Below are 10684 nucleotides of genomic sequence, written 5' to 3' on the forward strand. Positions count from 1 at the left end.
GGATTTTGGTTTCTAATCCACTCTGCTATTTGCTTCCGTTTTATGAGCGAGTTCATCCCATTCACATTCAGAGTTATAATTATAAGTTGTGCATTCGCTGACATTTTTGTATCCTCCCCTATTCCTACCCCTTCTCCTTAAACTTTTTCCTTTTAAACCAGTGGTTTGCTATTAAGACCCTATCCCTTATTCCCTCCCTTGACTAACTTCCCTTTCTACACCCTCCCTTATTTTTGTTTTTAAAGGCCTAATGAACTCCCTCCCCCTTCTTCTCCCCTCCCTTTTTTTGACCTCCCCACTCCCCTGCTCCCCTTGGTTTATCCCTTCTGACTTTCTCAGTAGGGTTAGATAAGAGTTTTATATCCCAATGGATAGTATAGCTACTCTTCCCTCTCCGGGTTGATTACACTGAGAGTAAGGTTTAAATATTACTTCTTAATGCTCTCTTCCTCTCCTTCTTATAATAGTATTTGTCCCCTCTCCTTCCCATGCCCTCTTTGTGTGTAATAGAATATCCTATTTTTCTTATTCACTCAAGTTTCTCTTGGTGTTCCCTACTATTCACCCCCGTCTTTCCCACCCCCCATATCATCTTAGACCTTTTAGTATTCCACCCTCTCCCTGTGAATTATTCTTCTGATTACTATAATAGTGAATACTATAATAGTGAATAGAGTTCACTACCGAGAATTATACATAGCATTTCTCCACATAGGAATACAGATAATTAGATCTTACTGAGGCCCTTAAAAAGGCAAATTTAAAAGTTATAAGTTTTCTTTCTTTCCCCTCTGTTTCTTATTTACCTTTTCATGTTTCTCTTGATTTTTGTGGTTGGATATCAAACTTTCCATTTAGCCCTGGTCTTTTCTGTGCAAATACTTGGAAATCTTCAATTTTGTTGAATGCCCATACTTTCCCCTGGAAGTATATAGTCAATTTTGATGGGTAGTTGATCCGTGGTTGCAGGCCCAGCTCTTTTGCCTTTCTGAATATCATATTCCAAGCCTTGCGGTCTTTTAGCGTGAAGGCTGCCAGATCCTGTGTGATCCTGATTGGTGCTCCTTGATATTTGAATTGTCTCTTTCTGGCTTCTTGTAAGATTTTTCTTTTACTTGGAAGCTCTTAAATTTGGCAATTATATTTCTGGGCGTTGTCTTTTCTAAGTCGAGTGTCGAGGGTGATCTATGGATCCTTTCAATGTCTATATTGCCCTCTTGTTGTAGGACTTCAGGGCAATTTTGCTGAACAATTTTGTTTAGTATGGAGTCCAGGTTTCTATTAATTTCTGGTTTTTCTGGAAGACCAATGATTCTCAAATTGTCTCTTCTAGATCGGTTTTCTTCGTCTGTCAGTTTCTTATTGAAATATTTTATGTTTCCTTCTATTTTTTCAGTCTTTTGACTTTGTTTTATTTGTTCTTGTTGTCTTGAGAGATCATTAGCTTCTAATTGCTCAATTCTAGCCTTTAGGGACTGGTTTTCGGCTATAATCTTTTGGTTTTCGGCTATGATCTTTTGGTTTTCGGCTATGATCTTTTGGTTTTCCTTTTCAATCTGGTCATTTCTGGTGTTCGCTTTGCTTATCAGTTCATTTGATTTCTGAGCCTCACTTTCCAATTGCAAAATTCTGCCTTTTAAACTGTTATTTTCTTGCCTGATTTCCTTTTGAGCTATTTCCCATTTCTCTAACCAAATCTTTTCCATCTTTCTCGTCATCTCAGTTTTCAACTTTTCAAGAGCTTGTGACCAGTTTTCATTATTATTTTGGGAGGGTCCGGATGCTTGCTTGTTCTCCCCCTCTATTTGCTTGGTTGTCTGGATTTTCTCTGTGTAAAAGTTGTCGAGTGTTAAAGATTTCTTTTTCTTGTTAATCTTTCTTGTCTGAGCTTCCTGATTCTGAGTAGCCATTGTTATCCCAGTAGCTTCTCAGCTTTATCCTTGCATTCAGGGTCTGTCTGCAGTCTTTTGGGTCCTGAGGTCTGAGTTCTGGTTTTTCTCAAGGTCAAGCCCCCTGGTGGACCCCCTTGCTTGGTCCTCTGCTGGAGGTTCCTTTACAAGCCTCAGGGCACTGCTTCCACAGTCTTATACCCATCTGCGCTGGTTCCCCACTCAGGGTTTCAGAGCCTTTGCTCACATTCTGCCTCCACCAGAGCCTCTGCCTGCACCCAAGCTCTGCGCCCGCGCTCAGAGTCCGTGCGCATTCTTTAGCCTTTTGGGGTCCTAAATCTTCCTGCTCTCAGGAACAGGCCCTGGAGCTGCCAGTGACTCAATGGGTGCCCCAAACTTGCTTTATTTCTTTTTAGCTGGCTTTGGAGTTATAGGTGGTGTGTGTGGAGGGGGTGGGGGTGGGGTGGTTGTTCAGCCCGCAATTTAGTGGGAGTTGTTTCACCCCTTTATAGCATGGAAATGTCCCGTTTCCACATACCTTCCCCACTGTGCCCTGTTGTGGGGTCCCTCCGTTCGACTGGGTTTGTTTTTATGTCTCCTTGAGGAGTCTTATATGTTTTGGTCAGGAGAGGTTAAGAGCTGCTTTTTTTTTTTTAAACCCTTAACTTCTGTGTATTAGTTCCTTGGTGGAAAATTGGTAAGGGTAGGCAATGGGGGTCAAGTGACTTTCCCAGGATCACACAGCCGGGAAGTGTCTGAGGCCAGATTTGAACCTAGGACCTCCAGTTTCTAGGCCTGACTCTCAATCCACTGAGCTACCCAGCTGCCCCTAAGAGCTGCTTTTTACTCTGCCGCCATCTTAACCCGGAAGTCTCGAACATAGTTATTTTGAATGTACAGTCTTATGCCAAAGGGGACTGCCCCCTAATTGGCTTTTTGTCAATGTGCCTAGCAAACACTGGTTTTGTTTTCTCTCTCTTCTATTTCCTTCTTATCTCTAACTATTGTAGTTTCCTCTTAGAAGATGCAATATTGTATGCAGCTGTAACTAGAATTTTTTTAGGGATAAAAGATGATTATGTCAAATTATCCATTAGGGAGACTTGTCTCCCAGAGGATCATGGGGGGGATTGTGAAGATGGGATTAACTCTCCCTTGCCCACTTTTAGACTTAATCACCAGAAGTGTATACACCCCCACATTTCCTTAAGTGAGTGGTCTGTAACCCACGTGCTAAACTGGATGACAACTCAGAACCAAATGACTGTCCCTTGAAGTCCTAAGAAAATTCTAAAACTGTGATTGGTTCACGTAAAGTGGAAGGAAGGCATAGGAAGTGATGCAAAGAAGGGTCTTTAAAAGTAGTTGCAACTTTCTGTGATGAGGTTTTTCTCTTTCAAATTTGACCTTGGAGGAACTCTGGCTTGGAACCTTAGACTGCTTCTGGTCAGACTGTTCTCGAATTTTCCCTTTGGACTACCACATGGGTGGGTGGAAAAAGCTTATCTTCCTTTCTGACTTCCAGAGAGATTAACACTGGATAGACCTTTCTCTCTCAGAGGCCATGTGGGTGATACCTGATTTATCTCTGGGTCCTCTGGCTGGGCTTCTGGAGCCCTACTAGAGCATATATCTAGCTCATTAAGCTAGATTTCTTATCCTACCCTCTTTCTCATTTCTCTACTTTCCCTCTTTCCCTCTATTTTATAAATAAACTGCTAGAAAAGTCATTTTGACTTGATATATATTAATTTTGGCTACCACACTCATATATTTGGTCCAACCTTAATTTTTAACACTTACAATTCCAAAGAAACATTTGACCTTCTACCTCAAAAGTAAATCCAAAGAGGTTCCACTATGTTTTTTTAAGAAAAAATTTAAAAATTTTAATAAAAAAAAACAAAACCTTGCCTTCTGTTTTAGAATTGATACTAAGTATCAGTAGATCAGAAGAAGAGCAGAAAGGGCTAAGCAATTGGAGTTAAGTGAGCAAGCCCAGGGTCACACAGCTAGGAAATGTCTGAGGACAGATTTTAATTCAAGAGCTTCCATCTCTAGATCTGGTTTCTCTATCCACTCTATCTACCTAGTTGCCCTGCTTTGGAGATTTTCTTTCTATTTTATTAATTAATTAAAGAATATTTTTTCCATGGTTGCATGATTCATGTTCTCTACTTCCCCTCTTTCCTCTCCTCTTCCAGAAATGATAAGTAATTCCACTGGGTTATATATATATATATATATATATATATATATTTATTTATATATATATATATATATAATCATTTAATACCTATTTCCATATTATTCATTTTTGTAATAAAGTAACCTTTTAAAAACTAAACCCCAAATCATATATTTGTATAAAAAAGTGATAAATCATGTGTTTTATTTCTGTTGTTCTACTCCTACAGTTCTTTCTCTTGATGTAGATAGCATTCTTTCCCATTGCAATGGTTAGAATAGGTTAGACTAAATTATAACAGTAAAAAATGTTGTGGTTGCCATTTATAGAAATTAACCCTTAAGTCACAAGACTGTTAGTAGTTCTAATAGCTTTATTATAGTAAGATAAAGATAATAAGAGAAGGAAATATAGATAGGAGGTAAGGAATTACCCCATAGTCTGTTTCTGAATCTTGGCCTCAGAAACAACTCCCCACTGCTTCCTGCCGAGTCTCACCTTATATGTTGTTCCCTTTACCCACTAGCTCTCCTATATCATCCCTCCCAGGAACCAATTACCTTAATTAGCCTGGCACCAACCAGGGGGGCAGTGCCTGTGAGATCAATTCCCTGGTTGCTGATTGACCCAAATTCAAAACAAATGGAAGGGAAGTCTAAATCTCTGATTGATCAAATCAAAATACAAATTTCCTTCTCACACCATAAGTCCCTTGGGATTGTCCTGGATCATTGCCTTGCTATTAGTAGTGAAGTTGATTACATTTGATTGTCCCATAGTGTTTCACTTTCTCTGTACAACATTCTCCTGGTTCTGCTCACTTCACTCTGCATCAGTTCATGGAAGTCTTTCCAGTTCATATAATAATCAAGCATTTTATCATTCCTTATAGCACAATAGTATTTCATCACCATCATATATGACAATATGTTCAGCTGTTCCCCAATTGAGACTTTGGTAATTTTCTAATGTCTGATGAATAGAGGAATATTCAAAAAGAAACTCAGTGGAAGGATTGGCTTGTTCTCACTTTATAAATGCCCATGACACAAAACAGAGAATCTACCTCATCCACCTTTGACCTTCTTGAGAACATTGTGTGAAAATTTTCCTTTCTGTTATGGAAGTCCTAAGGAACTCCTTTTCTTTAAAAAATTATTTATTCATTTAATTTAGATTATTTTTCCATGGTTACATGATTCATGTTCTTTCCCTTGCCTCCCTGCTCCCCCCTCCCAGAGCCATCGAACAATTCCACTGGGTTTTACATGTATCACTGATCAAGACCTATTTCCATATTATTAATATTTGCAACAGAGTGATTGTTTAGAATCTATATCCCCAATTATGTCCCCATCAAACCATGTGATTAAGCAAATGTTTTTCTTCTGTGTTTCTACTCCCACAGTTCTTTCTCTGGATGTGGATAGCATTCTTTCTCATAAGTCCTTCAGAATTGTCCTGGATCATTGTATTGCTGCCAGTAGAGAAGTTCATTACATTCGATTGTGCCACAATGTATCAGTCTTTGTGTGCAATGTTCTCCTGGTTCTGCTTCTTTTGCTCTGCATCAATTCCTAGAGGTCATTCCAGTTTACATGGAATTCCTCCAGTTCATTATTCCTTTTAGCACAATAGTATTCCATCACCATCAGATACCTCAATTTATTCAGTCGTTCCCTAATCAAGGGACACCCCCTCATTTTCTAATTTTTTGCCACTGCAAAGAGTGAGTCTATAAATATTTTTGTACAAGTCTTTTTTCCTATTATCTCTTTGGGGTACAAACCCAGTAGTGGTATGGCTGGATCAATGGGAAGGCAGTCTTTTAAAGCCCTTTGGGCATAATTCCAAATTGCCCTCCAGAATGGTTGGATCAATTCACAACTCCACTAGTAATGCATTAACGTCCAAATTTTGCCACATCCTCTCCAACCTTTATTACTTTCTTAACCTTTATTACTTTCTTTTGCTGTCATATTAGCCAATCTGCTAGGTGTGAAGTGGTAACTCAGAGTTGTTTTGATTTTAATTTCTCTAATCTTAAGAGATTTAGAGCACTTTTTCATTTGCTTATTGATAGTTTTGATTTCTTCATGTGAAAAATGTCTATTCATGTCCCTTGCCCATTTATCAACTGGGGAATGGCTTTATTTTTGTATAATTGTACAAATTGTACAATTATAAATTTGAGAAATTAGGCCTTTGCCGGAAGTTTTTGTTATAAAGATTTTTTCCAAATTTCTTTCTTCCCTTCTAATTTTGGTTGCATTTGTTTGTACAAAACCTTTTTAATTTAATATAATCAAAATTATTCATTTTACATTTTGTAATATTTTCTGTCTCTTGCTTGGTCTTAAACTACCAAAAAACTTCTTTACTGAATTAGGAAAAACTATAACAAATTTCATTTGGAATAACAAAAGATCAAGAATATCAAGGGAAATAATGAAAAAAAAATGTGAAGGAAGGGGGGCCTAGCAGTACCAGATATTAAACTATACTATAAAGCAGCAGTCATCAAAACAATATGGTACTGGCTAAGAGACAGAAGGGAGGATCAGTGGAATAGACTCGGGGTTAATGATGTCAGCAAGACAGTGTATGATAAACCCAAAGAGCCCAACTTTTGGGACATGAATCCACTATTTGACAAAAACTGCTGGGAAATTTGGAAAACAATATGGGAGAGATTAGGTTTAGATCAACATCTCACAGCCTACACCAAGATAAATTCAGAATGGGTGAATGACTTGAATATAAAGAGGGAAACTATAAATAAGTTAAGTGAACACAGAATAGTATACCTGTCAGATCTCTGGGAAAGGAAAGAATTTAAAACCAAGCAAGAGTTAGAGAAAATTACAAAAAGGAAATTAAATGGTTTTGATTATATTAAACTAAAAAGATTTTGTACAAACAAAAACAATGTAGTCAAAATCATAAGGGAAACAACAAATTGGGAAAAAATCTTTATAACGAAAAACTCTGACAGGGGTCTAATTACTCAAATATACAAGGAGTTAAATCAGTTGTATAAAAAATCAAGCCATTCCTCAATTGATAAATGGGCAAGAGACATGAATAGGCAATTTTCAGGTAAAGAAATCAAAAGTATCAATAAGCACATGAGAAAATGTTCTAAATCTCTAATAATCAGAGAAATGCAAATCAAAACAACTCTGAGGTATCACCTCACACCTAGCAGATTGGCTAAAATGAAAGAAGGGGAGAGTGATGAATGTTGGAGGGGATGTGGCAAAATTGGGACATTAATGCATTGCTGGTGGAGTTGTGAACTGATCCAACCATTCTGGCTGGCAATTTGGAACTATGCCCCAAGGGCTATAAAAGAATGCCTGCCCTTTGATCCAGCCATACCATTGCTGGGTTTGTACCCCCAAAGAGATCATAGGTAAACAGACTTGTACGAAAATATTTATAGCTGCACTTTTTGTGGTGGCAAAAAACTGGAAAAGGAGGGTATGTCCTTCAATTGGGGAATGGCTGAACGAATTGTGGTATATGCTTGTGATGGAATACTATTGTGCTAAAAGGAAATAACAAACTGGAGAAGTTCCAGGTGAACTGGAGAGACCTCCAGGAACTGATACAGAGTGAAAGGAGCAGAGCCAGAAGAACATTGTGCACAGAGACTGATATACTATGGTAAAATGGAATGTAATGGACTTCTGTATCAGCAGCAATGCAATGACCCAGGACAATTCTGAGGGATTTATGGTAAAGAACGCTACCCACATTCAGAGGAAGGACTGCAGGAGAGGAAACATATAAGAAAAACAGCTGCTTGAACACATAGGTTGGGGTGGACATGGTTGGGGATGTAGACTTGAAACTACCACACCAATGCAACCATCAACAATTTGGAAATAGGTCTTGATCAAGGACACATGATAAAACCAGTGGAAATGTGTGTCCACCATGGGTGAGGGGAGAGCGGGGGATGAAGGGGAAAGTAGGAGCATGAATCATGTAACCATGTTAAAAATGAATATTAATAAATGTTTAAAATTTTAAAAAATGTAATGGTACTTTATTTTAAACATACAAGAAGGTTTTGAAGAATTATGTCATTTTCTCTAAGCCACTCTAAAATCTCACACATGGGCATATGTTTGAGAATGGAAACAGATGGACAAAAGAGGCAATATGGTCTGAACTCTCTGACACCATGTGGAGATAGTTGGGACAGGGAATATGAACAAACATTTAAAGACTTAACTGTGTCTGACATAGACAAATGTTAGCTTATTAATATCCAAGCAAATTCTTCATGTTCCATGCTAAGAGGTCTTAGGAATAGTTTTAAATGAGAAGGGCAACTTGCTAGTAGAGAGCTTTACTGTCAGTGAGACTTCTTTTTTTTTTAAAATTAAAATTAAAAAAAAATTTTAAACCCTTATCTTTCATCTTAGAATCAATAGTGCATATTAGTTCCAAAGTAGAAGAGTGGTAAGGGCTAGGCAATGGGGATTTAGTGACTTGGCCAGGGTCACACAGCTAGGAAGTCTCTGAGGCCAGATTTGAATTTAGGACCTCCCATCTCTAGGCCTGTCTCTCAATCTACTGAGCCACCCAGCTGGCCCCTCAGATGCCATAATTCTTATGTATCCAGTTCTGAAACTGATACCCTTGATATATATTTAGTTTGAGGTTCAAACTATTCACAATAAGACTCCAAATCTTTCTCCACTGAATCTCCCCCTTTAGACCAGCCGTAATTTATCATGGACCTTTCTGTAAAGAAAGCATCAAATGGGGAAAGGACAGAGCCAAGATGGAGTGGCAGGAAAAAGTACAGCAAACTACCTCTGCAAACTCCTCCAAATAGATCTAGAAAAAGCACCAGGTCTTGATCAGGAAATCCATCCTAGTGAGTCACTTTTTCTGTCGAAGTTAGCATAGAGAGATAGACAGAAAGGTCTGTAGATGCTAGAGATGGGGTCTGGCAGGAATGCACATCACTTGGAATACTCCAGTACCCAGAAACTGTGCACCAGGGCAAGAAAAAGCCTGAGGTCCATCTTGGGGACCTTGTGCAATGTTTGGGAATAGGTGCCAAGTAATATCTTTGTCATGTACTACCCAGTTCCATGTCACATATCCAAGGTGCACTGAGAAAGGGACCTGTGTCCAGGGGTGAAGAGATGTTGCAAGTTCTGTCCTATATGTTAAGTAGAAAGTCTGGAAGCAAGTAGTAGCAGTGTGACTCCAAGAATGGGGTGGGATCTCAGTTCTAGCATCTAGCCCAGCCTGCAGAAAAATAATCAAGGCAGAAATTCAGACTAATGGGAAACCTATAGTCCTGTAACTCTGAGCCAATCTAGCTTTCCATTTGGTTGACAAGTACTGAGTCCAGCAATGGTTTACTGTTGCTCAGACTCAAAACAATATTAGCAATTTGTTGTGCTCAGATGGAGAGAGGCTAGGGAGAGCAATTAGTCTTTGGCTTGTGTCAGATCATTCAAGAAGCACTAAAAATGTTCTTAGATCCCCACCTGAGCTGTCCACAAGTGCTTGGAATAATATAATACTCAGTACTTCCAAGAAAACAGCAAGAGTACTAGCCCAGACCTTCTCTATAAGTTCATAAAAGCCTGACCATAACATCAAGTCCAGAGTTAGGAAGTGGACTGAAAGAATGAGCAAACAAAAAAAGAAAATCCTAGCATAAAAAATTATTCTATTAATAGGAACATTCATGACATAAACCCAAAAGAAGAGAATGGCTCCAAAACATCTACAAGCAAAGTCTCAAATAAAAACACAGCAGCTGGGCCACAAATTCAACAAGAATTCATGGAAAAGATAGAGCTAAAGTTTTAAAAAAGAGTTTATATTATGTTTTAAAAAATAAATAAAATTATAACATTAGAGGAAAAAATTGGAAAACAAATGAGGGCTCTGGGGAAAAGTATTGAAAAAGGAATTAAAAGTTTGGTATGAGGGATAAAACTTTTCACAAGTAATAAATTTCCTGAAAATTAGAATGGATATAATAATAACTAGCATTTATATAGCACCTACTATGTGTTAAGGATTTTACTAAGCACTTTATAAATATAATTTCATTTGATCCTTGTAATACCTCTATGAGATAGGTGCTATTATTGTTATTTCTATTTCCCAGTTGAAGAAGCTAAGGCAAAGATTTAGTGTCTTGCCCAGGTCATGAATTTGAACTCAGGTCTTCCTGTCTCCAAGTTCAATGGTTTATGCACTGTCCTGATGACAGACAATAATTGTTGCTCAGTCACTTAACATCAAAAGACTGGGAAAAAAGAAGTAAATGTAAAGCATCTCATAGCCAAAACAACTGACTTGGAAAATGTATCAGGAAATAAAAAATTGAGAATCAAAATCACTAGACAACCTGAAAGCCAGGACCAAAAACAAAAACCTACACATCATTTTTTGAGAAATCTTAAAGGAAAATTGCCCATATCTCTGAAAACCAGAGAGCAAAGTGGAAATAGAAACATCTTCCTGAGAGCTAAAAAATAAAAACTCTCAGGAATATTATAGCCAAAAACCAGGTTTCCAAGTTTAAAAAAAATACTGCAAGCAGCCAAAAAGAAAGAATTCA

Source organism: Gracilinanus agilis, chromosome 2 (assembly GCF_016433145.1).
Source record: "Gracilinanus agilis isolate LMUSP501 chromosome 2, AgileGrace, whole genome shotgun sequence".
NCBI classification, from domain to species: domain Eukaryota; kingdom Metazoa; phylum Chordata; class Mammalia; order Didelphimorphia; family Didelphidae; genus Gracilinanus; species Gracilinanus agilis.